Consider the following 16,995-nt stretch of genomic DNA (forward strand, 5'->3'; position numbering starts at 1 on the left):
AGAAGCTGATCAAATCTTTTCAGTCCCTTTCTTTTTTGGCCTCATTGATGTAAATATTCCTTATAAACGTTATTTAGATATGGGATAAAATGAAAATGCCATATTGAATTAGATCAGACAGAATAGACGTGTAGAGGGGTTTATCAGGGAAAACGAACACCTCTGGGACTCAGGTATTCCTCATGGAGAAAACAAAACATCTGCAATGACAGGATCAAAGGATGGGAGACTGTCATTAAATAATATAGACCAGAGAGTCTATCAGAGAACCTTGAATAACTGGCAACTACCCACAACACACTTTCTTTCCCAACCTGGACATTTAGGTGCCCTTCATATCAGCGCCCTGAAACCTGCTTCGTCTGCAGTCTCCTTGCTGTGTTTGCCCTTGGACATTCAGCTCCGATTAGGACGGGGAGACTGCAAACTGCCCAGCCAAGCCCTGTAAATATTTGTACAGTGTTTATGACAGATGTTTTCCTGTTATGGAGGAATTTGATCTTCATTAAAAATCTGGAACTTTTTAATGTGATGCCAAAACATCAGAAACAACAGCGGGGATTGCTGGTGACTTTCACATATTTAAAGATGCAAATTCTTACTTAAAGAAACCAGTAATTATCACAACGATTACATTATTTGATGGGAAAGTGGTCATAGCATAGAAAATAACCACAATTCTTCTTTCTTTGCTCTAATCACCATCTTATTCCATCCAGCATTCTGTAAGATGGGTCAGTTAATGTTCTCACTTTATAAATTAAAAATGTGGCTTTTCTTACATCCAGTGATGTGTTCTTCCTGATGTTTGGAATGCCAATTAAAGCCACATAAAAATAACCCTCAGAATCTAGCTAATGTTATTTCTCATAACCATTTATCAAAAATAAAATGGTATAAATGTATAACATAGGAAAAACTGCATAAAGGTGTCAAGAAAAAATGCAATACAAAGAAAAGGTCAAGTCACTTTTTTTCCCAGAGGTGCATTCATTTATTTTTGTTGTTGTTCAATCACCAAGTTGTGTCCAACTCTTTGCGACCCATGGACTGCAGTACACCAGACTTCTCTGTCCCTCACCATCTCCCGGAGTTGCCCAAGTTCATGTCCAATGAATTGGTGATGCCATCCAACCATCTCATCCTCATTAGCCTCTTCTCCTCTTGCCCTCAATCTTTCCCAGCATCAGGGTCCTTTCCAATGAGTCAGGTGTATGCATCAGGTGGTCAAAATATTGGAGCTTCAGCATCAGACCTTCCAAAGAGTATTCAGGATTGACTTCCTTTAAGATTGACTGATTTGATCTTCTTGCTTTCCAAGGGACTCTCAAGAGTCTTCAGCACCACTGTTCAAAAGTATCAATCCTTCAGTGCTCTGCCGTCTTTAATGTCCAGGTTTCTCATCCATTCATGACTACTAGAAAGACCATAGCTTTGACTATAAGGACATTTGTTGGCAAAAGAACGTCTTTGCTTTTTAACACACTGTATAGGTTTGTCATAGCTCTCCTGCCAAGAAGCAATCATCTAATTCTGTGGCTGCAGTCACCATCCGCAGTGATTTTAGAGCCCAAAAGAGGAAATCTGTCACTGCTTCCACCTTTCCCCTTCCATTTGCCATAAAGTGATGGGGCTGGATGCCATGATCTTAGTTTTTTTAATTGAGTTTTAAGAAGGCTTTTTCCCTCTCCTCTTTTACCCTCATCAAGAGACTCTTTAGTTCCTCTTCATTTTCTGCCATAAGGGTGGTATCATCTGCATATCTGAGGTCATTAATAGTTCTCCTGGCAATCTTTTTTTTTCTTTTCTAAAAAAATTTTAAGTCTTTTTTTATTTTTTAATTGAAGAATAATTGCTTTACAGAATATTGTTGTTTTCTGTCAAACCTCAACATGAATCAACAATAAGTATACATACGACCTCTCCCTCTTAAACCCCCCTCCCATCTCCCTCCTCATCCCACTCCTCTAGGCTGATACAGAGCCCCTGTTTGAGTTTCCTGAGACATGCAGTAAATTCCCATTGTCTATCTATTTTGCATATGGTAATGTAAGCTTCTCTGTTACTGTCTCCATACATCTCACCTTCTCCTTCCCTCTCTGTGTCTATAAGTCATCTTGATTCCAGCTTGTAACTTATTCAGCCTGGTATTTCACATGATGTGCTCTGCATATAAGTTAAATAAACAGGATGACAATAAACAGCCATGTCGTACTGCTTTCTCAATCCTGAACCAGTCAGTTTTTCCATACAGGGTTCCAACTCTTGCTTCTTGACTCACATACAGGTTTCTCAGGAGACAGGTAAGATGGTCTAGTATTCCCATCTCTGTAAGAGTTTTCCACAGGCATATGCACTTAGACTCACCCATTTAGCTGCAATGTTGCCTCCTTAGATTTGTTGGAATTTGGAGTCACAATGACTTCTGTTTGCCAGGAAAAAAAGTACATATAGCTCTTCAGAGTTTATGGGACCTGGAAGAGGCAAACTGTAAAAAACACACGTACATGGTCACTATAGAAGTCATGTGTGTTGTAGGCTCAGGAAAAGAGAGCCAGAATGCTGCGACCAACACCTGCCTAGGTGTTGGTACATTCATTACCCCCATTTATCATGAGTCAAGTCTGGAGTTTAGGGTCTCAGTTCTGTACCTGAGATTATCAGCATTCTGAGAAGGGACTCCAATAATAGTAGAGCATGCATAAGAAGAATATACATGAGAATGTTAAAATATCACAATGCTAATTGATTCAGTTCAGTTCAGTTCAGTTCAGTCGCTCATTCGTGTCCAATTCTTTGTGACCCCATGAATCGCAGCACGTCATGCCTCCCTGTCCATCACCAACTTCCGGAGTTCACTCAGACTCACATCCATCGAGTCAGTGATGCCATCCAGCCATCTCATCCTCTGTCGTCCCCTTCTCCTCCTGCCCCCAATCCCTCCCAGCATCAGAGTCTTTTCCAATGAGTCAGCATCAGAGTCTTTTCCAATGAGTCAGCTCTTCACATGAGGTGGCCAAAGTATTGGAGTTTCAGCTTCAACATCAGTCCTTCCAAAGAAATCCCAGGGCTGATCTCCTTCAGAATGGACTTGTTGGATCTCCTTGCAGTCCAAGGGACGCTCAAGAGTCTTCTCCAAAACCACACTTCAAAAGCATCAATTCTTCAGTGCTCAGCTTTCTTCACAGTCCAACTCTCACATCCATACATGACCACTGGAAAAACCATAGCCTTGATTAGACGGACCTTTGTTGGCAAAGTAATGTCTCTGCTTTTCAATATGCTATCTGCTAATTGATTACTTTACATTTTAAAAAATATGGCATATAACTAGAAGCATTCAAAGTCCTAACGGTCAATGTAATCTTTGGTTGATAAAGGGGGGAGGTAAGGAATATTAAAATTCAATAAGGAATAACACTTGGTACCTAACATCTCTCTGCAGAGTTGGCTTAGAAATCTGTAGTTCAGGCTTCCGCTTATATTTGTGCAATACCTGGACTAGCATTGTTGAATTTTGTCCTGAGTCTTTCCATTTTTTGTTTTTCCAGAAAACAGGGCCCTTTGTGATTGCCATGTTCTTTAGAACATTAATGTTTCATTCAGATTACAGTGGTAGCTGACTGACATGCTGTTCATTCTCTCAAGGGGCTCTGAACATCCTTGTTGTGATCCATTGTGTGTGAATGGGACAGTTTTTAATCTCAGGGGATGATGTTATTTCCTCACTTCCAATTTCTTGGAAACTGGAGACCATTACAACCCCCAACAGTTGGCAAAGAAAGCAGTATAACCAGTTTACAAAGATACTTTGTATTCTTCAACAAAACATACCTGCATGTCACTTCTTTAGTAAAAATAACAATTGACTAATATTCTTCATCAGTACAAGTTCTGAAGAGTCATGCAAGGGACAGGCATGTCCAAAAGAAACTGTCACACACCTGCTCAAGGGATCATGGACTCTGTTCACCGTAGCAGAGTTTGTTACAACAAAAATTGAAAATGACTTAAATATCCACCAAAAGAAGAATGGATAAAACAGTCATCATATATTCAGACAAAGAAAACCAATCATTAAAATAAGTAGTTTAGTACTCATGTATCAATATAGATGTACCTAGAAAGTCAATCAGGGAGAGAAGAAAGTCACTGAAGAAAATGGATAATATGAGACCATTTCTATATTTTTAAAACTCTCAGAACAATACTGTAATTAGTTTATGGAAACATACACATGTGATTTAAAAAAAATGTTTAAGTATATCCAACAACTTCTCAGTATTGTGTCTTACTCTGAGAAACTTGGGAAGGGAATAGGAATGGGGTGGGCTAAGAAGAGCAATAAGCTCTATCTATAGTTTCATTTCTTCAAAAATCAGATGAAATATATAAAATATGAATAGTTGCATAAATCTAGGTAGTAAGTGCATTGATTATTGTTATACTCATTCATATATTTTCTATATTTTAAATATTCTGTAATAAAATTTTAAAAAGAAAAAGGTATTTACATGGTATGAAAAAACTGATCACAGAAAAATATGTATTGTCTGATACAATTTATGAAAAACATGAACATAGAAACGTATGTTCAGATTACGTATATATTCAGTTCAGTTCAGTTCAGTTCAGTCGCTCAGTCATGTCCAACTCTGTGATCCTATGAATCTCAGCACGCCAGGCTTCCCTGTCCATCACCAACTCCCAGAGTTCACTCAAACTCATGTAAAAACAAGACCAGGAGCTGACTGTGGCTCAGATCATGAGCTCCTTATTACCAAATTCAAACTTAAATTGGAGAAAGTAGGGAAAACCACTAGACCATTCGGGTATGACCTAAATCAAATCCCTTATGATTATATAGTGGAAATGAGAAATAGATTTAAGGGACTAGATCTGATAGATAGAGTGCCTGATGAACTATGGACTGAGGTTCATGACATTGTACAGGAGACAGGGATCAAGACCATCCCCATGGAAAAGAAATGTAAAAAAGCAAAATGGCTGTCTGGGGAGGCCTTACAAATAGCTGAGAAAAGAAGAGAAGCAAAAAGCAAAGGAGAAAAGGAAAGATATAAGCATCTGAATGCAGAGTTCCAAAGAATAGCAAGAAGAGATAAGAAAGCCTTCCTCAGTGATCAATGCAAAGAAATAGAGGAAAACAACAGAATGGGGAAGACTAGAGATCTCTTCAAGAAAATCAGAGATACCAAGGGAAAATTTCATGCAAAGATGGGCTCAATAAAGGACAGAAATTGTATGGACCTAACAGAAGCAGAAGATAGTAAGAAGAGGTAGCAAGAATACACAGAAGAACTGTACAAAAAAGATCTTCATGACCAAAATAATCACAATGGTATGATCACTCACCTAGAGCCAGACATCCTGGAATGTGAAGTCAAGTAGGCCTTAGAAAGCATCACTACGAACAAAGCTAGTGGAGGTGATGGAATTCCAGTTGAGCTATTCCAAATCCTGAAAGATGATGCTGTGAAAGTGCTGCACTCAATACGCCAGCAAATTTGGAAAACTCAGCAGTGGCCACAGGACTGGAAAAGGTCAGTTTTCATTCCAATTCCAAAGAAAGGCAATGCCAAAGAATGCTCAAACTACCACGTAATTGCACTCATCTCACACGCAAGCAAAGTAATACTCAAAATTCTCCAGGCCAGGCTTCAGCAATAAGTGAACCATGAACTTCCAGAGGTTCAGGCTGGTTTTAGAAAAGGCAGAGGAAGCAGAGATCAAACTGCCAATATCTTCTGGATCATCGAAAAAGCAAGAGAATTCCAGACAAACATCTATTTCTGCTTTATTGACTATGCCAAAGCCTTTAACTGTGTGGATCACAATAAACTGTGGAAAATTCTGAAAGAGATGGGAATACCAGACCACCTGACCTGCCTCTTGAGAAATCTGTATGCAGGTCAGGAAGCAACAGTTAGAATTGTACATGGAACAACAGACTGGTTCCAAATAGGAAAAGGAGTTTGTCAAGGCTGTATATTGTCACCCTGCTTATTTAACTTATATGCAGAGTACATCATGAGAAACGCTGGGCTGGAAGAAGCACAAGCTGGAATCAAGATTGCCAGGAGAAATATCAATAACCTCAGATATGCAGATGACATCACCCTTACGGCAGAAAGTGAAGAGGAACTCAAAAGCCTCTTGATGAAAGTGAAAGTGGAGAGTGAAAAAGTTGGCTTAAAGCTCAACATTCAGAAAACGAAGATCATGGCATCTGGTTCCATCACTTCATGGGAAGTAGATGGGGAAACAGTGGAAACAGTGTCAGACTTTATTTTTCTGGGCTCCAAAATCACTGCAGATGGTGACTGCAGCCGTGAAATTAAAAGACGCTTACTCCTTGGAAGGAAAGTTATGACCAACCTAGATAGCATATTCAAAAGCAGAGACATTACTTTGCCAACAAAGGTCCATCTAGTCAAGGCTATGGTTTTTCCAGTAGTCTTGTATGGATGTGAGAGTTGGATTATGAAGAAAGCTGAGCATTGAAGAATTGATGCTTTTGAAGTGTGGTGTTGGAGAAGACTCTTGAGAGTCCCTTGGACTGCAAGGAGATCCAGCCAGTCCATTCTAAAGGAGATTAGTCCTGGGTGTTCTTTGGAAGGACTGATGTTGAAGCTGAAACTCCAATACTTTGGCCACCTCCTGAGAAGAGTTGACTCATTGGAAAAGACTGATGCTGGGAGGGATTGGGGGCAGAGGAGAAGGGGACAACAGAGGATGAGATGGCTGGATGGCATCACTGACTCGATGGTCATGAGTTTGAGTGAATTCCAGAAGTTGGTGATGGACAGGGAGGCCTGGCATGCTGCAATTCATGGGGTTGCAAAGAGTCAGACACGACTGAGCGACTGAACTGAACTGAACTTAAAGGTGTGTTTTTACTTAAAAAAAAAAAAATCTATATACTTCTCAAATTTTTAAAAATATACATAAAGCATGTGTTGATGTACTACATAATTTAAAAATTAAAGTGCAAATCCACCTTCCTTCTACAGAAATGAGAAACAACAGCAGCAATGCATACATTTTCCAAGGTCCTCAGAATCTCTCTAATGAATTCTCAGAATTTAAATCAAACCAGTTCTTTATAGGTCAGGGAGACCTACTAAAACTCTTAAGACACCCAAATAAAGGCCAAGGTAATATTGTTTCAATGGCTATTCCTAAGGATGGTAGAAGGTAGAAAAGACTGTGGATCCAATTAGGGATAGACCAACCAGGGAACAGGCAAGACTGGGGGAAAGAGATAGTAGTTCAGAATCAAGTAGTGTCTCTGAAGCCACTTGGACCCTGTGACTGAGTACAGTGTTCTAACACAATCTCAGAAGTTGGCCAAAGCCTTGAAGCTTGCAGGACTACATCCTTGCAAGGTGGGATGCCCTCTGATTTCACTTCCTTCCTTCATCTCCTAGTCCCTTGGGTTGATTATCTCACTGACATATCTGGTGGGACCACAACCTCTCTTCTTGACTCCTGGCCCCAGGGCAGAGTGCTGGTGGAAGACTTCAAGCTGCACAGCTATAGGCCAGAGTGTCCCCACCCTAGACTCAGTTGGGGCCCCAGCACTGCTCAGGACATCCTCATATTATTCGTGTCTTAGAGCTGTCCCACCTCTGTAGTGGTTATTTCAAACTTTCTGTAACCCTTCAAGTCTTACCTTCAACAGATACTCTCAATTCCTTCTTCACAAAGAATAAAAAAAATACAGTCCTCAATTTCTAGCAGCACATTAAATTCATCTGCACTGTGTCCATGGTGCCTCCCATCTCTCCTTGAGGCTCTGAGCCACCTTATCACCTTAGCAACCCCACACCATCAGCTCTGTCTCCTCTCACCTGTGTCTTCAACATTATCCGCACTGTCCCCAGCAGCATTGAAACACATTCACATCTCTAATCTTTGACCAAGGGGTCCTCTTTAACCTCATTCACCTCTACCTGGAACTTTGTCTCCACCTTCAAGCACACTGGGTTCTCTCGCCCAGGTTACCTGGTCCTGCTTTGTCTTAATGCTGCACCTCCGTCTCATTGCTTGTACTAGTCAGAAGCCAAGGGCATCCCTTTCCTCTCTGAATCTTCTCACCCTGCCCCTCTTCAGATCCCCTTGTCCCTTCAAAGAATACCTGTCTTTAATGGTACTTTGTCATTTTTGAAGCTGCAGGGCAGGTCCTAAATTTATTACCAAGGTTTATGGCAGTGCTCAGAGGCAGTTCAGTCACCATTGCTGAGAACTGTAGGTGGTTCCTCACTAGCTGCCTCAGAAACAAGCTCATCTGGAAAAAGATGACTTAATTTTCTACTGAAGAATTATCCTGGTTTCACAAAAAGAAAGCTGAATTCTACCTTCAAATGTGTGTTTGATCATTTTTCTTGTGAAATGATAACCCTGGTGTTTTTGTTCAAAGGAACTTTGAGTGGCTCCAGGATCCATAGCACCTGGTCCTCCAATGTCAGCCCTGATGGAAGGCTTCTCTGAGGGAACAATGCATCTTGCTCACCACAGCATCATAGCTTGTTGTTTACAGGCCTAGCTCCTCTGTCAGATTGCGAGAGGGACCATCTCTTCATGCCATTGTCTTGCTATGCTTTGGCAATGGTTCCAGAGTGGGGGATAATGGGGGAACAGTTTATTCCAATTTGTGGAATAATGAGAGCTTGTGACTAGGCAAATCTGGATTCAGAAACTATCTCCATTTCTGATGAATTGTATAACTTGGGCCAGGAACTAATTTCCCTAAGTCTCAGCTTTCTCATTTGTAAATTGAGAGAGAAATAATTTCTACTTTAGAGATCAGTATAAGGGTGTTTGATCTGTGGTAAATGACTGAAAAATAATAACTATTATTACCTATTATTCCATTATGATTAGTTGGTATGCACTAGGGTTAGGGCCAGTGTATAACTTTGTGATATTATGTTTAGTTTCCCTGAATGAGGAAAATGACGTTTCTTCTGAGGTTTCAGTTGGGCTACCCCATAATTGCCCTATAGGCTGAGATCCTATTATACATCAACTTAATCTGTGTTATCTGATCATGAACCAAAGCTTTACCATAACCAATCTCTATACCTTCCAACTGCAAACTACTCTTTGGAAGGAAAAAAAAATGTGTTCTTGCTGACAGTTCTATGGCTATGTAACAGGAGCCCTTGGTTCAGCTCTAGTGGGAGGTGGAGGAGGGTGGCTGGGTGTTTAAAGGACCCCAGGATGAACAGAAATATCATCTGGAGAACAAATTTTCTGTCCTCCCACTGATTTTCTTGCCTTTCTTTTTCTTTTCTTTCCTTTCTGTTTTTGGTGTGTGAGAGAGAATAAAAGGAATAAAGGAGAAAAGACAGGAAAAAATGTAGATTCTCTTTGAAGGTCCCCAGAAGCAAATCCTCTAATTTCTGGGGTGGGATTGGATCACATTCCACTCATCAGTGGGCTGGTGGTGCTCTCTGGATAACAACTGCTCACACGGGTAGGGTGAGGGTGAGGGGCAGGGGCTGTGAAAAATAAACACCATTCTGCTGCCGTCGCCTGGCCCCTGCCTCTACATTTCTGGGAGAAAAGCTGGGAATTTGGCTCCCAGACTGTTCGATTTTGCAGATTTAGAAAATTTTTAAAATAAATTGAGAATGAGGGAAGCCTGGGAAGTTTCAAGTTAAAAAAACTTTAAAGATTAAAAATTAAAAGTTTAAAACAACTGCTATCAACTCTCACCACTGTTTAACAAAAGAAAGAACATTTTAATGCCAAAAAACTAAGTAAAAATATATTCTTAGGATAAAAGAAAGTCCTTTGCAGAAAATGGAAATTGTAGTTTCAAGCTTGCAGTTCTTTTTCTCCTCCTTCTCTCTCCATCCATCCATCCGGTTATTTAGTTATTGTATGTCTACCTAAATATTTATATAATCTATGCTATTTTCCTATTTCTCTGTGTATATTTCATTATGAACTAGCTTCAGTCCTCAGAACTGAATTTTAAACTGAGTTTAAAACTTTGGAGGCTAACTACTACAAGATTTAGTTTAAAGATGAATATTCTGAAACACCAAGTTTAAATGGCTAGACTATTTTTGTTATACAACTAGAGGCAGATCAGAGCTAGGGCCAGGCCTTAGATTCCTGGTCTTAAAACCAGACGTACTACCTGTCTCATCACTAAGTCATCAGCAAAGGGCACAGTCAGCATTCAAATATCTGTTACAACAGGGCTCTTATCCACCCAGAGTGGCCACTTCAGACATTCTCTTCTGTTACATCTCCAATCTTGTCTTCATAGATCACAGTCCTCTTCCTCCTTGGCCTCCCCTGACATTGGCTCTGCTGGTTAAGAGTGCCCCCACATTGTAGTGCCTGGTCCCAGGGTGGGGGAAGCAGATTGCTTGCTACTCCTTCTCCTCCAACCCTCGGAGATACCACATCTTCACAGTTCTGAAATGATCCCTCTATCCTGTAATTCCTCCCTGGCTCCAAAGATCTCATTCAGTCCTTCATCATTTCCTCCTCATAACTGTTGCAGTTGTCTCCTCATTGGTCCTCCTAGCTCCAGATATTCTTTTACTATCTATCTATTCTTCAAAACAAAATATCAAAAACAAACAGCAACAAGAAAACAACAACAGCAGCAGTAAATTGTGATGATTCCTGGCTGCTTCCACTAGAAAATTCTCTCCCTGCTCTCCTCTTTGATCACCATGTCTGAGCCCCACCAAGTTACTGGCCATGTGCTTCTGCCATTCTTTTGGCCTGGAATGCCCTTCCTTGCCTTTTCTGCTTTAAAGGTTCCCACTCTCCCTTAATGCTCACTTCGAATGTCACTGTAATGCCACTTCATTTCTTTTTTTCCCAGCAGAATTAATTTCTCTCTCCTCTATGTGCCCATACCTCATAGCACATCACTATCCTTGAGTGAATATCAGGAATTATCATGGCCAGTTGTGTATTCCACCTCCACAACAAACCATAAGCTCATTGAATCAATGTTTGAGGCTCTCTCCTTCACTATATCTCTCCAGCATCTAGCTCTGCACCTGGTCCAAATGGGCATAAAATGGGGTGAGGGAGTGAATGAAGAGGTCTAACTACATCTCTTTTCATGGAAGCAGACCTGGGGAGGATCTATAGGCTGGATTCAATGTCTAGATATTTAAGAATTGAGTAGGAAGAGATCTGAAGTGAGAAACTTGGTTGGGGATGTGGGGGAAGGTTCCCAGGTTAGAGCTTTCTTTTTGGCAGTTGAAATATGGAAACTTTGCACTCTGGGAATGAAGCACCTTCTTGTCAGTGGAGCCAAAATAGTCATCCAGGTTTACTAGAGGTTGAAAGACACTGAGACAATCCACTTTAATCCTACATCTGTTTGTAGGATTTTTTATTAAATTAAAACTAATAATTGGCAATGAACACACTAAATTGTCATATCAAAAGCATTTTGCTTTTACTATCAAGCAAATGTTAAAGAATAACAAAGTGTGAGGTATTCTGATGCTATCTAACAGAGATAACTGTGCACACTGTAGAGAGACTCAGCATACTTTGCACAGTTTCAGGAGGCCAGGTGGGAAAGTGGGTCTTCCTCTGTAAATTACTATCTTGTAATCAAAGCCAAACACTCCAGTAGGAAGTAGTAGAATACCTGACCTCTGCCATCTGGTATCTAAGTGTGATCAGGTCCTTTGAACTCCATTAGCTTCAATGCCTTCTGTAAATGGGAATAATGACAGCATATCCCTCACAGGGTTATTTTGATAATGTGATAAGGTAACATGGGACTTCCCAGGTGGCTCAGTGGTAAAGAATCTTACTACCAAAGCAAGAGGTGCTGGAGAAATGGGTTTGATCCCTGAGTCAAGAAGAGTCCCTGGAGGAGGAAACAGCAACTCACTACAATATTCTTGTTGGGAAATTCCATGGACAGAGAAGCCTGGTGGACTATAGTCCATGGGGTCGCAAAGAGTCGGAAATGGCTGAGCACACACAAGCTCAATAATATAACATATGAAATGTATCTAGCTAGTTCCTACAGGACAGTGGCAGGCACAAACAGAAACTTGTGCATGCCAGGACCCAGGAGAAAGGGGCAGTGACCCCACAAGACACTGACTCAGACTAGCTGTGAGTGTCCAGGAGACTCCAGCAGAGGGGCGGGTCAGTGGTGGCCTGCTGCAGGGTTGGGGCACTGAGTGTAGCAGGGCACATAGGGGTCTTTTGAAGGAGGTCGCCATTATCTTCATCACCTCCACCATAGTTTCATCCATCAGTTCAGTAGCTCAGTCGTGTCCAACTCTTTGCAACCCCATGAACTATAGCACGCTAGGCCTCCCTGTCCATCACCAACTCCTCAAGTCCACCTCAACCCATGTCCATTGAGTTGGTGATGACATCCAACCATCTCATCCTCTGTCATCCCCTTCTCCTCCTGCCCTCAATCCTTTCCAGCATCAGGGTCTTTTCCAATGAGTCAGCTCTTCGCATCAGGTGGCCAAAGTATTGGAGTTTCAGCTTCAACATCAATCCTTCCAATGAACACCCAGGACTGATCTCCTTTAGGATGGACTGGTTCGATCTCCTCATGGTCCAAGGGACTCTCAAGAGTCTTCTCCAACACCACAGTTCAAAAGCATCAATTCTTCTGTGCTCAGCTTTCTTTATAGTCCAACTCTAACATCCATACATGACCATTGGAAAAAGCATAGCCTTGACTAGATGGACCTTTGTTGGCAAAGTAATATCTCTGCTTTTTAATATGCTGTCTAGATTGGTCATAACTTTTCTTCCAAGGAGTAAGCATGTTTTAATTTCATGGCTGCAATCACCATCTGCACCACCATAGTTTGGCCCCAGGTAAATAACAGGCAAACCATTCAATATCATAGTAATCCAACTCTATGCTCCAACCAGTAGCGCTGAAGAAGCTGAAGTTGAACGGTTCTATGAAGACCTACAAGACCTTTTAGAACTAACACCCAAAAAAGATGTCCTTTTCATTATAGGGGACTGGAATGCAAAAGTAGGAAGTCAAGAAACACCTGGGATGACAGGCAAATTTGGCCTGGCCTGCTTGGAATGAAGCAGGGCAAAGACTAATAGAGTTTTGCCAAGAAAATGCACTGGTCATAGCAAACACCCTTTTCCAACAACACAAGAGAAGACTCTATACATGGACATCACCAGATGGTCAACACCGAAATCAGACTGATTATATTCTTTGCAGCCAAAAATGGAGAAGCTCTATACAGTCAACAAAAACAAGACCAGGAACTGACTGTGGCTCAGATCATGAACTCCTTATTGCCAAATTCAGACTTAAATTGAAGAAAGTAGGGAAAACCACTAGACCATTCAGGTATGAGCTAAATCAAATCCCTTATGGTTATACAGTGGAAGTGAGAAATAGATTTAAGGGACTAGATCTGATAGACAGAGTGCCTGATGAACTATGGACAGAGGTTCATGACATTGTACAGGAGACAGGGATCAAGACCATTTCCATGGAAAAGAAATGCAAAAAAGCAAAGTGGCTGTCTGAGGAGGCCTTACAAATAGCTGTGAAAAGAAGAGAAGCGAAAAGCAAAGGAGAAAAGGAAAGATATAAGCATCGAATGCAAAGTTCCAAAGAATAGCAAGAAGAGATAAGAAAGCCTTCCTCAGTGACCAATGCAAAGAAATAGAGGAAAACAACAGAATGGGGAAGACTAGAGATCTCTTCAAGAAAATTAGAGATACCAAGGGAACATTTCATGCAAAGATGGGCTCCATAAAGGACAGAAACGGTATGGACCTAACAGAAGCAGAAGATATTAAGAAGAGGTGGCAAGAATAAATGAAAAATGATACAAAAAAATTCTCCACAGCCCAGGTAATCATGATGGTGTGATCACATAGAGCCAGACATGCTGGAATGTAAAGTCAAGTGGGCCTTAGGAAGCATCACTACGAACAACACTAGTGGAGGTGATGGAATTCCAGTTGAGCTAATTCAAATCCTAAAAGGTTATGCTATTATAGTGCTGCACTCAATATGCCAGCAAATTTGGAAAACTCAGCAGTGGCAACAAGACTGGAAAAGGTCAGTTTTCATTCCAATCCCAAAGAAAGGCAATGCCAAAAATGTTCATACTACCACACAATTGCACTCTATCTCACACCCTAGTAAAGTAATGCTCAAAATTCTCCAAGCCAGACTTCAAAAGTGCTTGAACCGTGAACTTCCAGATGTTCAAGCTGGATTTAAAAAAGGCATAGGAACCAGAGATCAAATTGCCAACATCCGCTGGATCATGGAAAAAGCAAGAGAGTTCCAGAAAAACATCTATTTCTGCTTTTTCACTATGCCAAAGCCTTTGACTGTGTGGATCGCAATAAACTGTGGAAAATTCTGAAAGAGATGGGAATACCAGACCACCTGACCCGCCTCCTGAGAAATCTGTATGCAGGTAAAGAAGCAACAGTTAGAACCGTACATGGAACAACAGACTGGTTCCAAATCAGGAAAGGAGTACGTCAAGGCTGTATATTGTCACCCTGCTTATTTAACTTATATGCAGAGTACCTCATGAGAAACGTTGGGCTGGAAGAAGCACAAGCTGGAATCAAGATTGCCAGGAGAAATATCAATAACCTAAGATATGCAAATGACACCACCCTTATGGCAGAAAGTGAAGAAGAACTAAAGAGCTTCTTGATGAAAGTGAAAGAGGAGAGTGAAAAAGTTGGCTTAAAACTCAACATTCAGAAAACTAAGATCATGGCATATGGTCCCATCAATTTATGGAAAATAGATGGGGAAACAGTGGAAACAATGTCAGACTTTATTTTTTGGACTTCAAAATCACTGTAGATGGTGATTGCAGCCATGAAATTAAAAGATGCCTGTTCCATGGAAGAAAAGCTATGACCAAGGTAGAGAGCATCTTTAAAAGCAGAGATATTACTTTGTCAACAAGGGTCTGTTCTAGTCAAAGCCTTGGTTTTCTCAATAGTCATGTATGAATGTGAGAGCTGGACTATAAAGAAAGCTGAGTGCTGAAGAATTGATGCTTTTGAACTGTGGTGTTGGAGAAGACTCTTGAGAGTCCCTTGGACTGCAAGGAGATCCAACCAGTCCCCATCCTAAAAGAACTCAGTCCTGGATATACATTGGAAGGACTGATGCTGAAGCTGAAACTCCAATACTTTGGCCACCTGATGCGAAGAACTCATTGGAAAAGACCCTGATGCTGGGAAAGATTGAGGGCAGGAGGAGAAGGGGACAACTGAGGATGAGATGGCTGGATGGCATCATTGACTCAACAGATATGAGTTTGAGTAAACTCTGGGAGTTGGTGATGGACAAGGAAGCCTGGCATGCTGCAGTCCATGGGGTCGCAAAGAGTCAGACACAACTGAGCGACTGAACTGAACTGAACTGATAGGACAGTGAGTCCTCAATAAATATTACATTAATTTTTTTTTAAGAGAAGATAAGACATCCTCGATGAAAGTCACAGGGAAACATCTGAAGGTCATAAGTGACCTTGAGTTGAACTAAGCAGCAATGTTAGTAGAAAGGACATGTAACTCTCCAGTCTTGGTCAAGTAAAATGTTCCCTCATAAGATAGGACTCTCTGATGCACTTCTCTTCCCCATCTGCCAACCAGATAGAAAGGATCCAGCAGAGGGGTTAGAGGCTGTAGAAATTGGCCAAGGGGTGGACAGCCTGGGTCCCTAGTCCCTTTGTGGAAGGCTGCCTGCTGAACCGTATGAGCAGGAGAACCAAACTTCTGTCATATTAAGCCATGGAGATGTGGCGTGGTTGGTTATAGCACCTAGGCTACCCTGACCAAGGCAGTCCTGAGAATGTCACTGCTCTGAAGCTCTGCAGGTGGCGCTAGTAGTAAAGAACCCGCCTGCCATCGCAGGGGATTAAGAGACATGGGTTTGATACCTGGGTCTGGAAGATTCCCTGGAAAAGGATGTGTGAGTATTCTTGCCTAGGAAGTGCTATGGACAGAGGAGCTCGGTGGGCTACAGTCCACAGTGTTGCAAAAAGTCCAACACAACCGAAGTGGCTTAGCACGAAGCTCTGCACTTATCAGAGTCTAAACAGAGAAATCATTTCCTGTTTTGATATTTATGTCAAAAAGGTAAGAAGAAGCCAGAGAAAGATGAGAGAAAATTAATCACTATATAGGGAAAAAAGGTCACAGGCTTGTCTCTGTTGTTGTTATTCAGTCACTAAGTCACGCCCAACTCTTGTGACTCCATGGACTGCAGCACATCAGGCTTCCTAGTCCCTCACTATCTCCCAGAGTTTCCCCAAGTTCATGTCCATTGAGTTGGTGATACTACTCAACCATCTCATCCTCTGCCACCCCCTTCTCCTTTTGCCTTCAATTTTCCCCAGCATCAGGGTCTCTTCCAATGAGTCGGTTCTTGGCATCAGGTGGCCAAAGTATTGGAGCTTCAGCTTCAGCATCAATCCTTCCAATTAATATTCAAGGTTGATTTCCTTTAATTTAGGGAAAAGTGCTGAGGGCAACCTTATTTTTCAGCTTTAAAATACTACATTTATAGTATTATATCTTTATTTAAATTTTGTATAAAGCCAGCAAACATTTATCTCTTTTTTTAAAATTTTATATTGTATATAATATTACATAAGTATAATTAATATAATTATATTTTATATTGGTGTATACTATTACATAAGTTAGAGATATACAATATAGTAATCCACAGTTTTTAAAAGTTATGCTCCATTTATAGTTATTACAAATTATTGGCCATATTCCCTGTGCTGTACAAGAGGGCAACTTTACTATACAAATCCTTTCCTATTTCAGCATATGTAGGCCTATATCTGGGCACCCATCCTAAATCTGTGCCAGTGGTTATCAACCCTGGCTGCACATTATAGTTATCTGGAAGATTTAAAAACTATATCCCTTGACCAATTCAGCAGTAAATCACAGATAAGTTCTAGAAGTGCA

The sequence above is a fragment of the Bos javanicus genome, chromosome 8, assembly GCF_032452875.1.
Source record: "Bos javanicus breed banteng chromosome 8, ARS-OSU_banteng_1.0, whole genome shotgun sequence".
NCBI classification, from domain to species: domain Eukaryota; kingdom Metazoa; phylum Chordata; class Mammalia; order Artiodactyla; family Bovidae; genus Bos; species Bos javanicus.